The sequence below is a fragment of the Hypanus sabinus genome, unplaced genomic scaffold, assembly GCF_030144855.1.
Source record: "Hypanus sabinus isolate sHypSab1 unplaced genomic scaffold, sHypSab1.hap1 scaffold_599, whole genome shotgun sequence".
NCBI lineage: Eukaryota > Metazoa > Chordata > Chondrichthyes > Myliobatiformes > Dasyatidae > Hypanus > Hypanus sabinus.
The window spans coordinates 140,322-163,926 of NW_026781455.1; the positions used below are offsets into that span (position 1 = coordinate 140,322).

Genomic DNA, 23,605 nt, shown 5'->3' on the forward strand with positions numbered 1-23,605 from the left:
GTGGGACTCAACCAGAACAACTTATCAAAGAGGTCTCTGATTTGAAAAGAAACCAAAACCATCCAGTCCTGTTCACAAACTCTCCCATCTAAAATTTCTGTCACTAGTCAGTACTCTGTCAAAGCCCAGGTGAATATCAAGGACTGAAGGAGGGAAAGATCACTCCATTCATTGACCCCTCCCTCCCCCTCACAAAGACCTGAGCTCACAGACCCTGCTGTAGTGGTGAACAAACTTAGACCAGTTTTTTTTTTCCATTGCTGCTCCCTGGGGACCCTGAGTTCTATTAGACTGGGAATCTGCACCTGAGCTCACAGACCCTGCTGTGGTGGTGATCAAGCCCGGACCTGGTTCTCCAGTTGCTGTTTCCTGGAATTCCCAAGTTGTGTCTGGCTGGGAATCTGTACCTGAGCTCGCAGACCTCGCTAGGGAGGTGGTGAAACCAGGTCCATGTTTTCCGGTTTGTGATACCTGGGGTTCCCGAGTTGTGTCCAACTGAGAATCTGTATTCAGAAGATATACAAAAGAAAGTTAAAGTAGTATACAAGCTTTATGTTCGATCAGGAACAAACTCAAAGGCAGGAACAGGAAGCTCAAGTCAAGGTCAAATCTGTCCTCTGAAATACACACATTCCCCTTTCCTTTCCTCTTTCATACCTCTACCCTTGTCTCTCAAATCCCTCTCTTAATATTTCCCTCTCTCAGCATTCACTCTGTCTGCATCACTCTCTTTTCATTCTCTCCTTCCCTCCCTCCAGTTAGAGCATCACTCTCACTGATCTCTCTGCCCAACTCTACTCACACAGTCATCACTCTCTCTTCAATCGCCTCATTCCTCCAACTCCAACATTCCACCTCTCTCTCCATCCCTCTCTCCTGTGTGCTTTCTCCCATTTCCTTCTGTCCACGTACTGAATTACTCAAATCCCTCTCCAGTCGTTTCTATGTCTCATCAGTCACCATGCAACTCCTCACAATCATTCCTCTCTTCCTCTCTGTGACAATCCTCCCCTCACACAAACATCAACCCTCCTCCCTCCTGTGTCATTCTCATTCATTCCACCCCTCGCTGTTCCTCCTGTGTCATTCTCATTCATTCCACCCCTCGCTGTTCATTCCTTCCACCCCACTCATTCCAACCCCAACAGAGCCTCATCCCTCACGACTCACCAAACCCAACCTGACAGACAGGAGAGAGGAACCACTGATTCCATCATGCACATCCCTACCCACAATGCATTGTACATCCAGTAGGTGAACTGGTCCATGGGAAATTCAACTTCACACAGTGACAGAGACTAAATGAACACAGACAGACATGAGACTTGGTACCTGAGGATGTGTCTCCCGCTGGGTCAGAGGACAGTTCCTGGGTGTGTTCTCCAGTAGACAATCCTGTAGACTGTTCCAATGTTGAAGTCTCCAGGTCTGCAACAAAGTAACAGAGAGATGGGAAATGGGCAGAGATTAAACAACACAACAGGGACAATAATTTGTACAGACGAGAAATTCTGCAGATGCTGTAAATGTAGAGCAATGCACACAAAATGCTGAAGGAACTGAGAAGGTCAGGCAGCAGCTCTGGAGAATAATAAAGAGTCGATGTTTTGGGCCAAGACACTTCATCAGTCACCGTACAACCCCTCAAAGTCATTCCTCACAGTCATTCCTCCCTTCCTCTACCTGACCAATGGGTGGAGTTAAGTGTGATTTCTTGATGCTTGTTACTGCTTGTATGTGTGAAGGGGATGGGGGCTTTGGGGTTTTAAGAGTTTTTCTGTCGTTCATTCTTCTGGTGTTCTTCTGTAATTCATGAACACAATCTCACTATTCCTCTTTTCGCATTATTTATTTATTTATTTTTGATTGGAACGTACAGGAATATTTTTTATGTCTTGCTCTCCACTGCTGCCAAAAACAACAAATTTTACAAGAGACATTAGTGATAATAAACCTGATTCCGATCCTGAATCTCTGGCCACTGACCATAAATCGATGTCCTCTAGTTATATTCACCCTGATCAGTGGTAATATTTCCAGCAGGACGTCCCACACCACCAGCTTCAGGAACATTCATTTTTCATTCATTTTTAATCTTTTTCTATTGAATTTAAAAAATATATATAAAGACAAATACAAATCAGAGGAGTGGTTATATCAAATACCTATTCCAATAAAAGTACAAACAACAAATGAGTGTAGACTATTAAAATCATATATAGTATAATATTGAGCTAATATATAAAAGGAACCACAACTCCTCTTAACAATTCAAAAAAAGACTAAAAGATTTCTATTATTATGAAGAAATAAACCCACTAAACTAACACAAAACAAAAAAAAAGAGACTGGGCAGTCCATTTCAGGATATAATTACAAAAAAAAAAGTGAAAAATCTTTCCGGTCAAATCTGAAGCATCACGCAGAAGAAGAAAAAAGATTAACTAAAAAAGAGAAAAAAGTAATAGAGAAGAAAATTAAAATCATATGAAAATATTGAATGAAAGGTCACCAGGTTTGGTCAAATTCAAAAGATGTATCAAACGTCCGACTCCTAATTTTCTCCAAGCATAAACATGACATAATGGAGGAGAGCCAAAAAAATAGTAGGTGGATTAGGATCTTTCCAATACAACCGAAGAGCTCTCCTAGCCAAGAAAGTTGAAAAAGCTATAATACGTTGAGTGGATGCAGAAACATTTCCTGCTTCCTTCGGAGTGATCCCAAAGATTGACCTAAGTGAATTACATTGTAGGTCCAAACCTATGACTTTGGATAACGTTCTAAAATCATCTCTCCAAAAACTATTTAATTTTATACAAGACTGAAACATATGAGCTACGGTACCCACCTCAGCATTACATCTATCACAGGTGGGATTTGTATTAGAAAAAATATGCGCTAGTTTAGCTTTTGACATATGCGCCCTGTGCACTACCTTGAACTGAACCAAGGAGTGACGGGCACAGATAGATGAATTGTTAACTAATTGATAAATTTTGTTCCATTGACCATCTGAAAGTGACTCCTGAAGTTCCAGTTCCCAAGCACGTTTAACCTTATCATTAGACATCATTCGTAAATTCATAAGCCATTTATATATAATGGCTACCAATCTTTTTTGAGGTGGTTTAAGCTGAAAAATAACATCTATCATATTTGGTAAATGAGCAAATAGATAATTCGGTAATAAATCTTGTAGAAAATTCCTAACTTGTAAATATCTAAAAAAATTTGCGTTAGATATATCATATTTATCCACAAGCTGTGAAAAAGACATTAAACAATTCTCTAAAAACAAATCTAAAAAAGTTTTTATTCTCTTAGTTTTCCATATTAAAAAGGCCTCATCTAGAATTGATGGTTTAAAAAAACTAGTTAAGATGAATATTACTAGAGAGAACAAAGTTATTCCAATCAAAAAATCTGCAAAACTGATACCAAATATTTCATGTATGTCTAACAATAGGATTACGAGCTTGTCTACCAATCCTAGAAAACAAAAAAAGAGGAGCTCCCAGTAAGGAAGCCAAAGAAAACCCCCTTACCGAGCTCTCCTCCAAGTCAAACCATGAAGGACAATCTTGATTATCTATACCGTAAATCCAAAAAGTAATACAACGAATATTAACTGCCCAATAGTAAAATCTAATGTTTAGTAACACCAATCCTCCATCTTTTTTTGATTTTTGCAGTAAAGGTTCACTCAATCTAGAACGCTTATTATTCCAGATATATGACAGGATCATAGAATGTACTCTCTCAAAGAAAGTTGTCGGGACAATGGATGGAACAGCTTGAAACGTATATAGAAATTTTGGTAAAATTACCATTTTTTAGCATTTATTAACCAATTAATGACATCGTCATAGGTGACCATTTAGAAAGCATTAGTTTTGTATATTCAATTAGAAGAAGAAAATTATATTTAAATCATTAAAATTTTTAGTAATTTTAATACCAAGATAGGTAAAGTAATTTTTAGCAATATTAAAAGGTATTTGATCATAGTAATCAGAATGATTACTAATAGGAAATAATTCACTTTTATGAAAGTTTATTTTATATCCAGACAATACTGAATTCAGTAAATATGGATATCATAGAGGGAATATATTTCCTAGGGTCTGAAATATAAACTAATAAATCATCTGCATATAACAAAACCTTATGTAATTTATCCCCTCTCTTAATACCCTGAACAGAGTTAGAATCCCTAAGAGCAATAACAAGTGTTTCTAAAACCAAATTAAAGAATAAAGGACTAAGAGGGAAACCCTGACAATTTCCTCTATATAATCTAAAATAAGGAGATTTTTGACTGTTAGTTATAACCGCAACCATTGGGGCTTGATAAATCAGTTTTAATCCAGGAAATAAATCCCAGTCCAAAGTTAAAGCACTCCAAAACCTGAAACAAATAAGCCCATTTCACCCTGTCAAAAGCTTTCTCTGCACCAAGAGAAACAACATTCAGATTATTTGACTAAGGGAGAATGAATAATATTAAACAGTCATCGAATATTAAAACATGAATACCTAGTTTTAATAAATCCAGTTTGATCATTTCAGATAACAGTGGGCAAAAATTCTCAAGTCTATTAGCTAAAATCTTAGAGAGAATTTTAAAACCCACATTCAATAGGGAAATTGGTCTATAAGAGGCACATTCAGAAAAATCTTTTCCTTTTTTAGAAATCAATGAAATTGATGCCTCATAAAAAGTTTTCAGAAGATTCCCATAAGATATACAATCAGTGAAAGTTTGACAAAGATGTGATGTAAGCATTTCATTAAAGGTCTTATAAAATTCCACTGCATATCCCAGTGCTTTCGTTAATTACATAGAGGATATAGCCTTGGCTATTTCCTCTTGTTTAATAGGTGCATCTAGTACATTAATATCTTGAGTAGAAACTTCAGGTATATTTATTTTTTGCAAAAATCTATTCATAATAATAGTATTATCAGGGAATTCAGATTTATAATTAGAATAGAAATCCATAAATATCTTATTAATTTCATACGGGTCTAATATTTCAGTTCTATCTGATCTACGTATTTTCAAAATCTGTCTTCTGACCATATTTGCCTTTAACTGACCAACCAACAGTTTACATTAATAACAACATTTATATAAAACTGACTTTTAGATTTAAAAATTTGCTGTTCAATGGGGAAGGTCAAAAGCAGATCATATTGTGTTTGGAGTTCAACCCTTTCATTATATAGGTCTTCACTTGGTCTTACTGTGTACGCTTTATCTATCTCTCTAATTTTATTAGTAATCACTGAGAGTTCCGCTTTGGTTTTCCTTCTTAGATCTGCTGAATATGAAATTACCTGTCCCCAATAAAGGATTTCATCGTATCTTACATAACCAAATTTGACATACTGTCAATTGTATTAAGTTAAAAAAATACAGAAATTTGCCCCTTGATAAAACTAACAAAACGTGGATTCTTTAACAATATGGGATTCAATCTCCATAGTGACATTTTCAAAAAATTATCAGAGAGTGCCAGGGTTAACTTCACAGGCACATGATCTGACAGCACAATGACATCATACACACACTCGTCAACAGAATATAACAACAGTGTATCTGGAAAAAAAATAATTAATTCTTGAATATTTCTGATGAACGTGTGAGAAAATGAAAAATCTTTGTCATTAGGCTGTTTACATCTCCAGATATCGACCAGTCCATATTCTAAAAGAAAAGAGTTAATACTGGTTGCCGCTTTATTAGGAAGCGACGGATTGGTTGATGACCTGAAAATCGCCGGATTAAGGCAACAGTTAAAGTCACCGCACAGGATCAATTTATATTCATTTAGATTCAGTAGCTCAGAAAAAAAGCTTCTTAAAAAAAATCAGAACTGTCTGAATTAGATGCATAAACACACACCGGAGCTATCTTTTGAACGCAAATAAACGGGTGACAATTAAATATCTTCCAATTGAATCAGTAACAGTGTTAAAGTGTACAAAAGGGATTTTAGAATTAACAAAACTAGATACCCCTCTAACTTTATTGTTGATAAAGAATGATATAAAGGTCCCTTCCAAATTTAAAAAAAGCGATCTTCAAGCTGTCTCTGTACATGAGTCTCTTGCACAAATATAATATCCACATGAAGTGTTTCTAATCTCTTAGCTTCAGGAACATTTATCACCCACAACCATCAGACTCCTGACCAGCGGGGATAACTTCACTCACATCAACTCTGAACTGATTCCACAACCTACAGACTCATGTTCAAGGAATCTACAACACATCATCTCAGTATTATTTCATATTTTATTTCCATAATTTGCCTTATTTCACACATTGGCTGTTTGTTAGTCATTGTTTTTGTATAGTTTTTCATAAATTCTGTTGGATTTCTTTATTTTCTTGTAAATGACTGCAATAAAATGAATCTCTGGGTAGTATATAGAGACAAAGAAGTACTTTGATAATAAATCTTACTTTCAGTCTGAGTCGACACTATCTGTACACCTCGTAATCTTCTATACATTTTTATATATCCTCAGAATCAGAATAATAATCACCATTGGGCATCACTGGAAATCTGTCATTTTGCAGCAACAGTGCAGTGGAAAACTAAAATTTCCTTTAATTTATTAAAAATATTTACTCATTTATTGGAAGGTACAGCAGGGTAATGGGTCCTTTTGGACCAACAAGTCTGTGCTGTCCTATTACACCCATGTGGGCAAACATTGAGTAAAAGACAACAAACTGAGCAGATACAAAAGAACAATAAAAATAATGTGTAAATAAACAATAAATATCAAGAACATGAGGTGAAAAGTCCTTGAAAGTGAGTCCATAGGTTGTGGGAACAGTTCAGTAATGCGGTGAGTGTTGAGTGAAGTTATCCCCCCTGGTTCGAGAGCCTGATGTCTGAGGGGTAATAACTGTCCCTGAACCTGGTGGTGTGGGTCCTGAAGCTCCTGTACCTTCTTCCTGATGGCAACCACATGAAGAGAGCATGTCCTGGGTAGTGGAGGTTCTGATGATGAATGCTGACAATTCTCCATGTCGATATGCTCAATGGTGGGGAGGGCTTTATCCGTGATGGACTGGGCCATCAATTATTTACAGATGCAGCACAGTAACTGGCCCAACATGCCCCACCACCCATGTGACCAATTAACCTACTAACCCAGACGTCTTTGTAATGTGGTAGGAAACCGACACAGTCACAGGGAGAAAGTACAAACTCCTTACAGACAGCAGCAGTAACAATTAAACAAATAGTGAAAATATCCTGCCTGAATGTCACTCCAAACCTCACCCACCGGACACTTTCATTTCCCCCACCCCTGAGCACCAGGTCTCAGCCCCCCCTGCTCTGTCACTGAGCCGACTCCACATGTCTTCCAGACCGGCCTCAATCCAAGGCAGGTCATTCTGGGTGAGTGAATCACCCTTTCCGGAGAGCTCATGTACTCCTGAGATTGTCAGTGGGGATAGAACGGACTCCATCGTTCACATCCCACTGAGAGACACAGATAACCACTGAATCAGCTCACGAGAGCCTGTCGACCACAGAGTTGTGGAATGAACCCCCTACCCACCCACCTCTTCCAGTCACATGCTTTTCTACATGAGGATGTGTCTCCCGATGGAACAGAGGATGGTTCCTGGGTGGCCCCTCCAGTCGATGCCCCTTTGGCCTGTTCCCTTGGAGAAATACCCAGGTCTAGGATAAAGGAATGGAGACATGGGAGAAAGAAAATCACCAGAACATCGTACCTCTCTGCCACCACTGAATCTCACCTAAAATCTTCATCCAAACCTCACCCACCGGACACTTTCATTTCCCCCACCCCTGAGCACCAGGTCTCAGCCCCCCCTGCTCTGTCACTGAGCCGACTCCACATGTCTTCCAGACCGGCCTCAATCCAAGGCAGGTCATTCTGGGTGAGTGAATCACCCTTTCCGGAGAGCTCATGTACTCCTGAGATTGTCAGTGGGGATAGAACGGACTCCATCGTTCACATCCCACTGAGAGACACTGAGAGACTCCGTCATTCGGAGTCGGGATGAAATTCTGGGACTGACCACGGGGATCAGCATTCGATTTGATGATCCCCACCACCAATTCCTGAGCTGTGGACTGTCCAATGTCCATTGTCTCTCCCCCCACCACCCCCACAACTGTCTACAGCTCCCTCTCAGCACCCCTCCTCCCTCCAGTCCCCATCTTGTATCCCAGACCTCTCTCCCATCCCCACCTACAATCTCCCTCCCTTGTCTTCATTCCTCCTCCTCACTCCCCTCTCCCTCCTCTCCACTTTCCCACTTCCCTTCACTCCAGTCATTCCCCTCTGACCCGCCCCCCATTCTCCTCAATTTCCCCTCCCCTCTTCCCCTCCCCTCTTCCCCCCAACAATCTTCACATGGTTCCTATGTGTGACCTGGCAGCCCGGGAGTCTCAGGTCACCTCATTGTAGGAAGGATGTGGAAGCTTTAGAGAGACTGCAGAATAGATTTACCAGGATGATGTCTGGATTAGAGAGCAGGTCTTGTGAGGAGAGGTTGAGTGAGCGAGGGCTTTTCTCTTTGAAGTGAAGAAGGATGGGAGGTGACTTGATGGAGATGTACAAGATGGTAAGAGGCATAGATCGATTAGACAGCCAGACTTTTCCCCAGGGAGGAAGTGGCTAATACCAGGGGATGTAATTTTATGTGACTGGAGGAAAGTATAGGGTGGATGTCAGAGGTAAAGTTCTTTACACAGAGAGTGGTGAGTGTGTGGAACACCCTGCAAGGGGAGCTGGTACAGACAGATACAATGTTATGCAGACCTACTCTGAGATCACTCTAACCCCTCCCTCTTATATAACCCTCCAGTTTTCTGTCAACCACTTACCTATGAGTTTGTTAAATGCCCCGAATGTATCTGTCTTTACCACCACCCCTTGTAGGGTGTTCCACACACCCACCTCTCTCTCAATGTAAAGACTTTCACTTCTGACATCCACCCTATACTTTCCTCCAGTCATTTTAAAATTATACCCCCTGGTATTAGCCACTTCCTCCCTGGGGAAAAGTCTGGCTGTCTACTTGATCTGTGCCTCTTACCTTCTTGTACACCTCCATCAATCACCTCTCATCCTCCTTCACTCCAAAGAGAAAAGTCTTCACTCACTCAACCTCTCCTCATAAGACCTGTTCTCTCATCCAGATATTGTCCTGGTAAATGTATTCTGCACTCTCTCTAAAGCTTCCACATCTTTCCTACAATGAGGTGACCTGTGACACTGTCACACATACATGTGCATGTGAAGATCCCAAAGGGAAGAGGGGAGGGGACACTGAGAAGAAGGGAGGGGTAAGAAGGGAATTACTCCACCCCGCCTCCAATCACCTCGCTTCATCCCAAACACCAGACCTTAATCCCATTCCCCACCTCCAGTCTCCTTCCACTTTCCCTTCCCCTGATGCCTCTTTCCAACCCTCCTTCCTCTCCCCATGGTCTTCCCTCCACCCCAGTCTTTCCCTTCCTTCCCATCCATTCTCCTTCACTCTTTCCCATTCCCTTTCTCCCCACCGGGGCCTTTACAATGTTTCCCTGCTCCCCATGTGTGTCAGGGCAGACTGGGTTGGGTGGTTCTGCTCACCTCATTATAGGAGGCTTTTATCACTGGAGTGAAGGAGGATGAGAGGGGACTTGATAAAGGTGTGAAGGATGGGAAGAGGAATGGATCGAATGGACAGCCAGCTATTTCTCCCCCAGGATGGATGTGGCTAATACCAGGGGCCATAATGTTCAAAGCTAAGTATGATTGTTTTTTTTAGTAATTTATTTTTTATTGAAGTTTATCATTAAACAAATATTTCCATAAGATGTACTTCAGATACTGTGTGTGTAGGCCTCTGTTAGTCTCGATAGACCATGGGTTTGCACCTTGGAAAGTCTCCAGGACACAAGCCTGGGCATGGTTTTTTTTTATGGAAGACCAGCAGTTGCCCAAGCTGCAAATCTCCCCTGTCCACGCCACCGATGTTGTCCAAGGGAAGGGCAATAGGACCCATAGAGCTTGGCATCAGTATCGTCACAGAGCAATGTGTGTTTAAATGCCTTAGGTGCGGTTAAGTTCAGATACTGTACATATATATCATATAATCATATTTGTCACAAATACGGTAAGGCATATACTTAGAGAAAGGAGAGAAAGAACAATCAAAATAAGAAAACCACGTATAAAGTAGGGAGTGATTTTTTTTTACAACATCTTCATTGACTTGTGAGAATAAAATCAGGCCGATGAGGAGTTATGTAGTTAAATCATTTTTCCTAATATGAATCAAATTGTTCCAACTTATTTACACACAAAGAGTGGTGACTGCACGGATGTTCTGCCAGGGGTGATGGTGGAGTCAGATATATTAGGGGTATTTAAGAAACATTGAGATAAATATTGACATTATCCACACTGGTTCAGGAGCCTGATGGTTTGAAGGTTAGAGTGGGAGCTAAGGCTCCTGTACCTCCTTCCCTATGGCAGCAGTGAGAAGAGAGCATGGACTGGATGGTGGGGTCCTTGATGATGGATGCTGCTTGTAGATGTGTTTAATGGTGGGGAGGGCTTTTCCTGTGATGGACTGGGCTGCATCCATTACTGTTCTGATCTTGGGCATTGGTGTTTCCATACCAGGCTGTCATGCAACCAGTCAGAAATACTCTCCACCACACATCTATAGAAGTTGGTCAAAGCTTTAGGTGACAGACTGAATCTGTGCAAACTTCTCAGAAAGTCGAGGAGCTGCCATGCCTTCTTTGTAATGACACTTACATACTGGTCCCAGGACAGATCCTCTTATCGTACAAGATGTCTGTTCAAGAGTCTGATGACAGTGGGGGTAGAAGCTGTCCTTGAGCCTGGTGGTATGTGCTTTCAGACTTCTGTATCTACTGCCCGATGGGAGGGGAGATGAGAGAATGTCCGGGGTGGGGTATTTGATTACGCTGGGTGCTTTACTGAGGCAGCAAGAAGGGTAAACAGTGTCTGTCTGTACTTCCCCTTACCAAAGTAATTCTAATATTCTAATAATGTGTTTTAATGATCTAATAATAATCAGTTTATAATAATAAATTATAACTGAGGACACAGCAGATTTCTATAGATGTACAGCGGAGAACATTGTAACTGGTTACATCACTGTTTGATATGGAGATACCAAAGCACAAGCTTGAAAAAGGCTGAAGGTTGTAACTTCAACCAGCTCCCTCATGGTCACTGGTCTCCCCACCATCGAGGACATCTTCCAAAGGCCTCATCTCCTCATGTCCCTTCTCACCTGGAAGATCTTCGGCCTTCAAACATAGAGTGGTGTCCTGACATCTGATTCCTCCAAATACCTCTCCCTAAACTCTAACCTGATGACTAACTTCCCACTCTCTCCCCAATACCGTCTCTACAAACTTATAAAAACAACTAAATCTGCGACGTTATCTTGATGGAGAGCACAGCAAGGCACCATCTTGACCATCTATTGTACAATACTCCCCAGACACCATCTTGTCCATCTATTGTACAACACTCCCCAGACAACATATTGACCATCTATTGTACAACAGTCCCCAGATACCATCTTGATTATCTACTGTACAACTCTCCCCAGACACCATCTTGACCATCTATTGTACAACATTCCCCAGACACCATCTTGACCATCGATTGTACAACACACCCCAGACACCATCCTGACCATCGATTGTACAACACTCCCCAGACACCATCTTGACCATCGATTGTACAACACTCCCCAGACACCATCTTGACCATCTATTCTACAACACTCCTCAGATACCATCTTGACAATCTATTGTACAACACTCCCCAGACACGATCAATCACTGTCATGGGGCTGCTGGACTGATTTGCACGTTCCTACACCATATCTTCTGAATAATTGTCTATTGGTGTTGCAACCATTACAATTCTGATAGAAACATATCACAGGTTAAATTTTTGTGAGAGAACAAAGGACGTCTCATTATGACAGATACAAAGTAATATTTCATAAATGTAAATTGGTCAGTGGATGTAAATAATCTGGAATGGGTAGGGAGGTGGTGGGTGGAGAGATTCCATCAACATTACTGAAGATTTATTCTGGGTAACACACATTGCCACAATCATGAAAAAGTCACACCAGAAGCTATATCTCATTCGGAGATTGAGGAGATTTGCCTGGTTACCAAAGACTCCAGCAAATTTCTGCAGATGTACCGTGGAGAGGATTCTGACGGGTTGTATCACTGTCTGGTGTGGAGGGGCCACTGCACAGGATCGGAAAAAGCTGCTGAGGGTTGTAAACTCAGCCAGCTCCATCATGGGCTCTATCTTCCCCATCATCGAGGACAATTTCAAAAGGAGATGCATCAAAGATTAAAGTTCAGATTAAATTTATTATCGATACACTTGTTTATTACTGTAACGAACACGAGAAAATCTGCAGAGGCTGGAAATCCAAAGCAAAACACACAAAATGCTGGAGAAACTCAGCAGGTCAGGCAACATCTGTGTAAAAGCGTAAACACTCAATGATTCAGCCCAAGACACTTCTTCAGGACTGAGAGGGATGGGGGAAGATGCCTGAATTAAAAGGTGGGGGTAGGGGAGAGAGGTTAGCTGGAAGGTGATAGGTGTAGCCAGGTGGGTGGAAAAGGTCAAGGGCCAGAGGAGAAAGAATCTGATCAGAGACCAGAGTGAACAATAGTAGAAAGGAGAGGAGGATGTGAACCAGGGATAAGTAACAGTTGGGTGAGAAGAAATAAAAGGTCAGAGTGGAGAATAGAGGAAGTAGGGTGAGGAGGGGGGAATTTTGTTCAGCAGAAGGAGAAATCGATGTTCATACCAGCAGGTTAGAGGGTACAGAAGGAATATAATGTGTTGCTCCTTGACCTTGAGGGTGGCCTCATCTTGGCACAAAAGGAGACCATGGATCAACATGTCGGAACGGGAATGGGAATAGTCATTAAAATGTTTGGCCATCAGGAAATCCCGCTTATGATGGATAGTGCGGAGGTGCTCGAGAAGCTGTTCCCCCAGCTTACGACAGGTCTCACCATTGTAGAGGAGGCCACACCGGGAACACTGGACACAACAGACAGCAGATTCACGGTTGATGTGTTGCCTCACCTGTTTGGGGCCGTGAATGGAGGAGAGGGAGGAGGTGTCGGGGCAGGGGTAGCACTTAGGCCACTTGCAGGGGTAGGTGCTGGGAGGGAGATTAGTGGGGAGGGATGAATGGAGAAGGCAACTGTTGAAGAAGCGACCACTGTGAAAAGCAGAGGGGTGGTGGGGGGAAAGGAAAGATATGTTTCTTGGTCTGATCTCTTTGGATATGGTTGAAGTTGCCAAGCATAATTTGCTGGAGAGGGAGGCTGATGGGTGGTAGATGAGGACAAGAAGTACTCAATCACTATTATGACGGTGGGAAGATAGATGTACGTGAAATGGAGGATTTGCGGGTGAGGGAGGGAAAAACCAGTTCTTTAAATGAGGGGGACATTTCTGATGTCTTGGAATGGAAAGCCACAACAGATGTTGCAGAGATGTGGTGGTGCAACTTGAGTCAAGATAAGGCCACCCTCAATATGAAGGAGCAACACCTTACATGGGTAGTCTCCTACCGATTGGTATGAATATCCATTTCTCCTTCCAGTAAGTAAAATTTACTCCCCCACACCCACCAGAGTCCAAATCTGTCCTCTGAAATACACACCCTCCCCTCTCCATTGCTCTTTAATACCTCAGTCTTTCACTCTTAAATCCCCCTCTTCAATTCTCCCTCTCAGTATTCACTCCGACTACATCTCTTTTGTCAGTCCCCCCTCCCCTCCCTCCAGTTGGAGTATCACTCTCACTGATCTCTCTGCCCAACTCTCCTCACACAGTCATCACTCTCTCTTCACTCGCCTCATTCCTCCCACTCCAGCATCCCAACTCTCTCTCCATCCCTCTCTCCTGTGTGTTTTCACCAATTTCCTTCTGTCCACGTACTGAATTACTCAAATCCCTCTCCGGTCGTTTCTACGTCTCATCAGTCACCGTGTAACTGCTCACAGTCATTCCTCCCTTCCTCTCTGTGACCATCCTCCCTCTCACCTCCATCACTCCTCCACTCCCTCCAGTATCACTCAGTCACTCCACACCTTTCCACTCAATCCTCCCACCCCACTCTCTCCAACCCCCAACAGAGCCTCATCGCTCATGGCTCACCAAACCCAAGCCAACAGACAGGAGAGAGGAACCACTGACTCCACCATTCACACCCCTACCCACAATGCACTGTACATCCAGTAGGTGAACTGGTCCATGGGAGGTTCAACCTCACAGAGTGACAGAGACTGAATAAACACAGACCGACATGAGACTTCGTACCTGAGGATGTGTCTCCTGCTGGGACAGAGGACAGTTCCTGTGTGTGTTCTCCAGTAGACAATCCTGTAGACTGTTCCAATGTTGAAGCCTCCAAGTCTGGAACAAAGTAACAGAGAGACGGGAGATTGGCAGACCCTTAATCACAACAGGGTCAAGCAGTTGTACAGACGAGCGTATCTCCAGATGCTGTGAATCTAGAACAATGCACAGAAAATGCTGAAGGTCCATCAGCACCTCTGGAGGAGAATAAACAGTCAAAGTTTTGGGCCAAGATACTTCTTCAGAACTGGAAAGGAAGGGGGCAGAAGCCCGAATAAGAAGGTGGAAAGTGTACAACCTGGCAGGTGATAGGTGAAGCCAGGCAGTGAGAAGGTGTCTGGGAACCTGAGCAGGATGATGCGAGAAGCTGGGAGGTGATATGTGGAAGAGGATGAAGGAGGAGAAATCCAACGAGACAGGACAGTGGACAATGGATTAAAGAGATGGAGAAGAGGGCCCAGTGGAAGGAGATGGGCAGATGAAGTGAGGGGAAGGGCTGAGAGGAGAGCCAGAATGGGAATGGAAAAAGAGGGAAGTGGGAGGGAGAAGAAATTACAGGATGTAAGAGAAATCGATATTCATGCCATCAGGTTGGTGGTGACCCTGACAGACTATGAGGTGTTGCTCTTCAAACCTGGGGGTGGTCTCATCAAGTCAGAGGAGGCTGTGGACAGTCATATCAGAAGGGAATGGTAAGTAGAATTAAATTGGGTAGCCACCGGAACAAGAATTTGACAAAGAGATCTCTGATTTGAAAAGAAACTAAAACCATGTAGTCACCATTCACCACCTCTCCCTCCCAAAATTTCTGTGACTGGACACGTCTCTCAGACAAAGTCCAGATGAATATCGAGGACTAAAGGAGGGAAAGATCATTCTATTCATTGACCCTCACAAACCCCATCATGAATACCTGAGCTCAGAGACCCTGCTGGGCTGCTGGTCAAACCCAGACCAGGCTCTCCTGTCGTTGTTTCCTGGGCTTCCCAAGTTGTGTCTGACTGGGAACTGTACCTGAGCTCAAAGACCCTGCTGGGCTGGTGGTCAACCCTGGACCAGGCTGTCCGGTCACCGATCCCTGGCGTTCCTGAGTTGTGTCCGACAGAGGTTCTGCAATAAGAAAAAATACAAAGGAAGGGTAAAGTAGTAAACAAGTTTTACATGTAACGTTTATGCGATGGGCTGGTATATGTCAAGGGGAAAATTCCAGCCACTTGCCAACCCCGCCTCCCGTATAAGCAGATGCTGTGGAAAACAAGTTAACACAGCGTCGCACACACAATATCAAGCTCACACCGGATACAGTTATAGATTATACTTTAAGGACTTTACTAGAACTAAGTGATTACTAACGATACAGTATATATGAAGGAAAAGAAAGTAAAGAAAAAGGCGCCAAAACGTATCAGAGTTTAGTCAGTTTAGTGCACATCATTGGAGATCAACCATCGAACCGTTCGACGGCTCTTCGCTCTCCTCCAATCTCCACAACCTCGCACCTGGGACCACACGGGTGGTCGACCGAGCAGTGCGGCACACGTCCACCTTCTTCGGCATCTTCTTCCCGACTCTCGAAAAGACCGCAAAAACCCAGTTCCCAAATCCACAAGGAAAAAATGACATCCAACCCCACTGGTTAACAAATGAATACAATCCCCGTTATAACCATATAACCATATAACAATCACAGCATGGAAACAGGCCTTCTCGGCCCTCCTAGTCCGTGCCGAACTCTTAATCTCACCTAGTCCCACCTACCCGCACTCAGCCCATAACCCTCCACTCCTTTCCTGTCCATATACCTATCCAATTTTACCTCAAATGACTGAACTGAACTGGCCTCCACTACTTCTACAGGAAGCTCATTCCACACAGCTATCACTCTCCGAGTAAATACCCCCTCATGTTTCCCTTAAACTTCTGCCCCCTAACTCTCAAATCATGTCCTCTCATTTGAATCTCCCCTACACTCAATGGAAACAGCCTATTCACGTCAACTCTATCTATCCCTCTCAAAATTTTAAATACCTCGATCAAATCCCCCCTCAACCTTCTACGCTCCAATGAATAGAGACCTAACTTGTTCAACCTTTCTCTGTAACTTAAGTGCTGAAACCCAGGTAACAACCTAGTAAATCGTCTCTGCACTCTCTCTAATTTATTGATATCTTTCCTATAATTCGGTGACCAGAACTGCACACAATATTCTAAATTTGGCCTTACCAATGCCTTGTACAATTTTAACATTACATCCCAACTTCTGTACTCAATGCTTTGATTTATAAAGGCCAGCGTTCCAAAAGCCTTCTTCACCACCCTATCTACATGAGACTCCACCTTCAGGGAACTATGCACTGTTATTCCTAGATGTCTCTGTTCCTCTGCATTCCTCAATACCCTACCATTTACCCTGTATGTTCTATTTGGATTATTCCTGCCAAAATGTAGAACCTCACACTTCTCAGCATTAAACTCCATCTGCCAACGTTCAGCCCATTCTTCTAACCGGCATAAATCTCCCTGCAAGCTTTGAAAACCCACCTCATTATCCACAACACCTCCTACCTTAGTATCGGCATTCTTACTAATCCAATTTACCACCTCATCATCCAGATCATTTATGTATATTACAAACAACATTGGGCCCAAAACAGATCCCTGAGGCACCCCGCTAGTCACCGGCCTCCATCCCGATAAACAATTATCCACCACTACTCTCTGGCATCTCCCATCGAGCCACTGTTGAATCCATTTTATTACTCCAGCATTAATACATAACGACTGAACCTTCTTAACTAACCTTCCATATGGAACTTTGTCAAAGGCTTTGCTGAAGTCCATATAGACTACATCCACTGCCTTACCCTCATCAACATTCCTCGTAACTTCTTCAAAAAATTCAATAAGGTTTTTCAAACATGACCTTCCATGCACAAATCCATGCTGGCTACTCCTAATCAGATCCTGTCTATCCAGATAATTATTAATACTATCTCTAAGAATACTTTCCATTAATTTACCCACCACTGATGTCAAACTGACAGGTCTATAATTGCTAGGCTTACTTCGAGAACCCTTTTTAAACAATGGAACCACATGAGCAATACGCCAATCCTCCGGCACAATCCCCGTTTCTAATGACATCTTAAAGATCTCCGTCAGAGCTCCTGCTATCTCTACACAAACTTCCCTCAAGGTCCTGGGGAATATCCTGTCAGGATCTGGAGATATATCCACTTTTAAATTTCTTAAAAGCACCAGTACTTCCACCTCTTTAATTGTCATAGGTTTCATAACTTCCTTACTTGTTTCCCACACCTTACACAATTCAATATCCTTCTCCTTCGTGAATACCGAAGAGAAGAAATCATTCAAAATCTCTCCCATCTCCCTCGGCTCCACACATAGCTGACCACTCTGATTTTCTAAGGGGCCAATTTTATCCCTCACTATCTTCTTGCTTTTAATATAACTGTAGAAACCTTTCAGATTTACTTTCACCTTATTTGCCAAACCAACCTCGTATCTTCTTTTAGCTTTTCTAATCTCTTTCTTAAGATTCCTTTTAGATTCTTTATATTCCTCAAGCAATTCCTTTACTCCATGCTGCCTATATCTATTGTAGACATCCCTCTTTTTCCGAACCAAATTTCTAATATCCCTTGAAAACCATGGTGCTTTCAAACCTTTAACCTTTCCTTTCAACCTAACAGGAACATAAAGATTCTGTACCCTCATAATTTCACCCTTGAATGACCTCCATTTCTCTATTACATCCTTCCCATAAAACAACTTGACCCAATCCACTCTCTCTAAATCCCTTCGCATCTCCTCAAAGTTAGCCTTCCTCCAATCAAAAATCTCAACTCTAGGTCCTGTCCTCCCCTCCATAATTATATTGAAGCTAATGCGATTGTGATCACTGCACCCGAAGTGCTCCCCAACACGTACATCTGTCAGCTGACCTATCGCATTCCCTAACAGGAGATCCAACACTGCCCCATCTCTAGTTGGTACTTCTATGTATTGTTGCAAAAAACTATCCTGCACACATTTCACAAACTCTAAACCATCCAGCCCTTTTACAGAATGAGCTTCCCAGTCTACGTGTGGAAAATTAAAATCTCCCACAATCACCACCTTGTGTTTACTACAAATATCTGCTATCTCCTTACACATTTGCTCTTCCAACTCATGCTCCCCATTAGGTGGCCTATAATACACTCCTATCAGTGTTACTACACCTTTCCCATTCCTCAACTCCACCCAAATAGCCTCCCTAGAGGAGTTCTCTAATCTATCCTTCCAAAGCACCGCCATAAGATTTTCTCGGACAAGCAATGCAACACCTCCTCCTCTGGTCCCTCCTACTCTATCACACCTGAAGCAACTAAATCCAGGAATATTTAGTTGCCAATCACACCCTTCCTGCAACCATGTTTCACTAATAGCTACAACATCATAATTCCAGGTATCAATCCACGCTTTAAGCTCATCCACCTTTCTTACAATGCTCCTAGCATTAAAATAGATACATTTAAGTTACTCTCCACCTCCTCCTCTCTTTTTATCCCTAACAATGCATTCAAATTTATTATCCTTTTCTTTCATCTCCCCTACATCTTCGGGCTGAGTGCATCCCTTCTCCATCACCTGACTTTCCTCCCTCAGTCTGTCTCTTTACTTGCTCTACTGGTGAACTAACCTCCTCTCCCATAGTTTCCTCAAATTGATTCCCGCCCCCCCCCCCCATCTTCCTAGTTTAAAGTCTGCCCTGTAGCCCTAGCAAATCTCCCCGCTAGGATATTGGTCTCCCCAGGATTCAAGCGTATCCCGTCCTTCTTGAACAGGTCACGCCTGCCCCAGAAGAAGTCCCAATGATCCAGAAACTTGAATCCCTGCACCCTGCTCCAATCCCACAGCCACGCATTCATCCTCCGCCTAATTCCATTTCTACTCTCACTGTCGCGTGGCACAGGCAGTAATCCCGAGATTACTACCTTTGTGGTCCTTCTTCTTAACTGCCTTCTTAACTCCCTATACTCTCGTTTCAGGACCTCTTCCCCTTTCCTACCTATGTCATTGGTACCTACATGTACCACGACCTCTGGCTCCTCACCCTCCCACTTCAGGATATCTTGGCCGCGATCAGAAATGTCCTGAACCCTGGCACCAGGGAGGCAAATTACCATCCGGGACTCCTGATCACTTCCACAGAACCACCTGTCTGAACCCCTGACTATCAAGTCCCCTATTACTATGGTCCTCTTTCTTCTATCCCTACCCTTCTGATCTACAGGCCCGGCCAGCAATTCTAAACCTAAACAGGCTGCGAGAAGCTTCGAGAATGCTCTGCAAGACAACACTCTCTCACTAGTTAGCATAACAAAGAAGCAGATTTACATTTAACGAACAAAGACGCCATTTTGAATTAACATATGCAGTACATAAGGAAGGAACTCAATGTCAGGAACAGGAGGCTCAAGTCCAGGTCAAATCTGTCCTCTGAAAAACACACACTCCCCTCTCCTTTGCTCTTTAATCCCTCCACCGTTGTCTCTCAAATCCCTCTCTTCACACCCCCCTCTCTCAGCATTCACTCTGTCTGCATCACCTCCGTCAGTCTCTCCTTCCTTCTCTCCAGTTGGAGCGTCACTCTCACTGATCTTTCTGCCCAGCGCTTCTCACACAGTCATCACTCTCTCTTCACTTGCCTCATTCCTCCCACTCTAGCATCCCACCAATCTCCCCATCCCTCTCTCCAGTGTGTTTTCACCCATTTCCTTCTGTCCATGTACTGAATTACTCAAATCCCAATCCGGTCATTTCTATGTCTCATCAGTCACCATGTAACTGCTCACAGTCATTCCTCCCTTCCACTCTGTGATCATCCTCCCCTCACACAACCATCATCCCTCCTCCCTCCTGTGTCATTCTCATTCATTCCACCCCTCGCTGTTCATTCCTCACACCCCACTCACTCCAACCCCAACAGAGCCTCATCCCTCACGACTCACCAAACCCAACCCAACAGACAGGAGAGAGGAACCACTGACTCCATCATTCAAAACCCTACCCACAATGCACTGTACATCCGGTAGGTGAACTGGTCCATGGGAGGTTCAACCTCACAGAGTGAAAGAGACTGAATGAACACAGACAGACATGAGACTTGGTACCTGAGGATGTGTCTCCCGCTGGGACAGAGGACAGTTCCTGAGTGTGTTCTCCAGTAGGCAATCCTGTAGACTGTTCCAATGTTGAAGTCTCCAGGTCTGCAACAAAGTAACAGAGAGATGGGAAATGGGCAGAGATTAAACAACACAACAGGGACAATAATTTGTACAGACGAGAAATTCTTCAGATGCTGTAAATCTAGAGCAATGCACACAAAATGCTGAAGGAACTGAGAAGGTCAGGCAGCACATCTGGAGAATAATAAAGAGTCGATGTTTTGGGCCAAGACACTTCGTCAGGACTGGAAAGGAAGGGGGCAGAAGCCATGATAAGGTGGTGAGGAGAGAACAAGCTGGTAGGTGATAGCTGAAGTCAGGCAAGTGAGAAGATATCTGGGTGATGAGCAGGCTGATATGAGAAGCTGGGAGGTGATATGTGGAAGAGATAAAGGGATGAAGGAGAAATCCAGACCAGACCACCAGATTCAGGAACATTCATTTTTCATTTATTTTTAATCTTTTTTTATTGAATTTAAAAAATATATATATAAAGACAAATACCAATCAGAGGAGTGGTTATATCAAAAACCTATTCCAAGAAAAGTACAAACAACAAATGAGTGTAGACTATTAAAATCATATATAGTATAATATTGAGCTAACATATAAAAGGAACCACAACTCCTCTTAACAATTCAAAAAAAGACTAAAACATTTCTATTATTATGAAGAAATAAACCCACTAAACTAACATAAAACAAAAAAAAAAGGAGACTGGGCAGTCCATTTCAGGATCTAATTACAAAAAAAAGTGAAAAATCTTTCCGGTCAAATCTGAAACATCACGCAGAAGAAGAAAAAAGATTAACTAAAAAACAGAAAAAAGTAAAAAAGAAGAACATTAAAATCATATGAAAATATTGAATGAAAGGTCACCAGGTTTGGTCAAATTCAAAAGATGTATCAAACGTCCGACTTCTAATTTTCTCCAGGCTTAAACATGACATAATGGAGGAGAACCAAAAAAATAGTAGGTGGATTAGGATCTTTCCAATACAACCGAAGAGCTCTCCTAGCCAAGAAAGTTGAAAAAGCTATAATACGTTGAGCGGATGCAGAAACATTTTCTGCTTCCTTCGGAGTGACGTAAGTGGATTACATTGCAGGTCCAAACCTATGACTTTGGATAACGTTCTAAAAACATCTCTCCAAACATTATTTAACTTTATACAAGACCGAAACATATGAGTTACGGTACCCACCTCAGCACTACATCTATCACAGGTGGGATTTATATTAGAAAAAATATGTGCTAGTTTAGCTTTTGACATATGCACCCTGTGCACTACCTTGAACTGAATGAAGGAGTGACAGGCACAGATAGATAAATTGTTAACTAATTGATAAATTTTGTTCCATTGACCATCTGAAAGTGACTCCTGAAGTTCCAGTTCCCAAGCACGTTTAACCTTATCATTAGACATCATTCGTAAATTCATAAGCCATTTTATATATAATGACTACCAATCTTTTATGAGGTGGTTTAAGCTGAAAAATAACATCTATCATATTTGGTAAATGAGCAAATAGATAATTTGGTCATAAATCTCGTAGAAAATTCCTAACTTGTAAATATCTAAAACATTTTCCGTTAGATATATCATATTTATCCACAAGCTGTGAAAAAGACATTGAACAATTCTCTAAAAACAAATCTAAAAAAGTTTTAATTCTCTTAGTTTTCCATATTAAAAAGGCCTCATCTAGAATTGATGGTTTAAAAAAACTAGTTAAGATGAATATTACTAGAGAGAACAAAGTTATTCCAATCAAAAAATCTGCAAAACTGATACCAAATATTTCATGTATGTCTAACAATAGGATTACGAGCTTGTCTACCAATCCTAGAAAACAAAAAAAGAGGAGCTCCCAGTAAGGAAGCCAAAGAAAACCCCCTTACTGAGCTCTCCTCCAAGTCAAACCATGAAGGACAATCTTGATTATCTATACCGTAAATCCAAAAAGTAATACAACGAATATTAATTGCCCAATAGTAAAATCTAATGTTTAGTAACACCAATCCTCCATCTTTTTTTGATTTTTGCAGTAAAGGTTCACTCAATCTAGAACGCTTATTATTCCAGATATATGACAGGATCATAGAATGTACTCTATCAAAGAAAGTTGTCGGGACAATGGATGGAACAGCTTGAAACGTATATAGAAATTTTGGTAAAATTACCATTTTTTAGCATTTATTAACCAATTAATGACATCGTCATAGGTGACCATTTAGAAAGCATTAGTTTTGTATATTCAATTAGAAGAAGAAAATTATATTTAAATCATTAAAATTTTTAGTAATTTTAATACCAAGATAGGTAAAGTAATTTTTAGCAATATTAAAAGGTATTTGATCATAAAAATCAGAATAATTATTAATAGGAAATAATTCACTTTTATCTACATTTATTTTATATCCAGAGAAAATACTGAATTCAGTAAATATGGATATCAGAGAGGGAATAGATTTCCTAGGGTCTGAAATAAATCATCTGCATATAACAAAACTTTATGTAATTTATCCCCTCTCTTAATACCCTGAACAGAGTTAGAATCCCTAAGAGCAATAACAAGTGGTTCTAGAACCAAATTAAAGAATAAAGGACTAAGAGGGAATCCCTGACAATTTCCTCTATATAATCTAAAATATGGAGATTTTTGATTGTTGGTTATAACCGCAGCCATTGGGGCTTGATAAATCAGTTTTAATCCAGGAAATAAATCCCAGTCCAAAGTTAAAGCTCTCCAAAACCTGAAACAAATAAGGCCATTTCACCCTGTCAAAAGCTTTCTTTGCACCAAGAGAAACAACATTCAGATTATTTGACTAAGAGAGAATGAATAATATTAAACAGTCATCGAATATTAAAATGTGAATACCTAGTTTTAATAAATCCAGTTTGATCATTTGAGAT

General features: G+C 41.7%; 1 long non-coding RNA gene across 1 annotated transcript; it reads right to left on the minus strand.

Annotated features, from left to right (window-relative positions):
* Nucleotides 1–394: 394 nt before the first annotated feature.
* On the minus strand, nucleotides 395–20,729 carry LOC132389552 (uncharacterized). The gene is made up of 5 exons (XR_009510592.1): nucleotides 20,631–20,729; nucleotides 15,466–15,561; nucleotides 14,413–14,508; nucleotides 1,333–1,428; nucleotides 395–503 (listed from the first exon to the last, which is right to left on the minus strand). It is a non-coding gene; the product is annotated as an uncharacterized LOC132389552 (long non-coding RNA).
* Between the last annotated feature and the right edge of the window lie 2,876 nt (nucleotides 20,730–23,605).